The following is a 1,785-nucleotide window of genomic DNA, read 5'->3' on the forward strand; positions in this document are numbered from 1 at the left end:
CTTCGTGTCGGTGGCGAGTGAGGGCAGGGTGCTCGGCTGGGTGCGCTGGGGCTTGGTGTCAGGCTGGAGTGGGCGGGCAGTGCAAAGCAAATACGGGAATGTTTGTAAAAGATATAATTTTCAATCATTTCCCCTTACAAACAGTGTCGTACTTACGGCATGTGTTGTAGTGTACCTAAGCTGGTTTAAAAATTGTTTTCTTTCAAGTCCTTAAACAGAGTGATTGTTTAAGGTGGTTAGGGAAGGGTTGTAATCGTTTATTTTCTTGGCGAAAACTGAGCGGGTTTGGAAGCGGACCCTTTGCCTGGTCTGTGATTCTGGGGAAGCTGTTTGTGCTGTTTGTGCCGTGTGGTGCTGGTAACTTCGAGCCCTCTGGGAGCAGGAAATTCCCAAAGCCAGGCAGGGTGGAGGAGGAAGGGAAAGAAAACATGGGCGGTTAACAAAGGAGTAAAACATCAAAAATCCTTTCTTCTCCCTTGTTGAGCCAGGGGCAGAGACCTGGCCCGTACAGAACAGTGTGTTTGCTGTTAGTCACACATACAAAAACATGTAACAGAGACTTCAAGGCCAGAGCGTTCTCTCAGTTAGGTGTGGGGTGGATCTGCAGCTGCTGAGCTTAGCCCAGGAGCCAGCTCTGGTATTGGGAGATGCTACGGTTGTGATTTGTTCAGTAAGCTGTCATTTAAGATGTCAAAGCCTCCAGAACCAAGGAGGAGAATATAGAGAATTCAAGCCTTAAGCAATCCCTGGCTGACCTGCCAGTGTGCTGTGAGCACTACAGGCAGCTCCCTGTCCCAGGCTCCCTTGTGAGGACTCCAGAATTTCCTGTGCAAAAGTGTTTCCACATAGACATTTGACCTTCTTCTCCCTGGCCATTGTGTTGAAATGTAGCTTCTGGACTTGCCTTTTCTGTGAGTTTACTACTGGATGGAACAGTAAATAAATATCAAATAATACACTGCTGACAGAAAATAGACATGTCCACGAGTCCATAAACGCTGGTGTTAGTCCTCAATTAGGTTTTTCTTCCCCACCAATTTGTTTGCAAAAAGAGTCTATTTTTTGTTATCAAAATATTAAGTGTTTATTTGAAAATTTTGATGTCTTAATTGCACTGATCGAAGATACTTCCTCAGCAATTGTGCTAACACCTTTGTTAAGTATGTGTTGCCTGAGTAAGTTGATATGAATCATATATCTATATGCTAAATCAAATTGTCAATCTTTGATTTTTGTAGGCCATGTTCAGTGGCTACCACTGACTTGATTTCAGATGAGAATTCTTGTTTTCTAGGTCCGTGCAACATCCACACTGCTGGCATCAACAGCAGGAACGTAGAAGCTGCAATGATTCCGATTCTCTGGTGTTGGAGGAATATCAATGTGGCCATTCAGACCACTGGATGGAGAGGTAAGGAACAAGTGTAAATTTTTTGAAATCTCCACTTTGCTGGGCTCTTCTTTAGGACTCCAAGAAAAGCATGCACATGTTTAGGTTGAGTGTTCTCTTCTAATGGAGTAGCAGAGAGTTAGGAGATGATACCTGCATCATGCCTAAAGCAGAACATCCAGTGTGTCTCATGCCACAGTATTAGCAAGTGTTCAAAGTGAAAGGGAGAAGGGCTGTGTACTGAAGCAATAGTTTAAGCCCTTAATTGCTGAAGTCTTCAATATTAGTGTAAAACTCCCAATGAAGCCATTTCCTGTTATATTTTGCTTATGCATCTTTCTGTGTAAATGTGAGCAGACCATCTTTGTCTCTTCACAGTCCACTTGGTATATTCA

This window comes from Geospiza fortis, unplaced genomic scaffold (assembly GCF_000277835.1).
Source record: "Geospiza fortis unplaced genomic scaffold, GeoFor_1.0 scaffold730, whole genome shotgun sequence".
In the NCBI taxonomy this organism is placed as follows: domain Eukaryota; kingdom Metazoa; phylum Chordata; class Aves; order Passeriformes; family Thraupidae; genus Geospiza; species Geospiza fortis.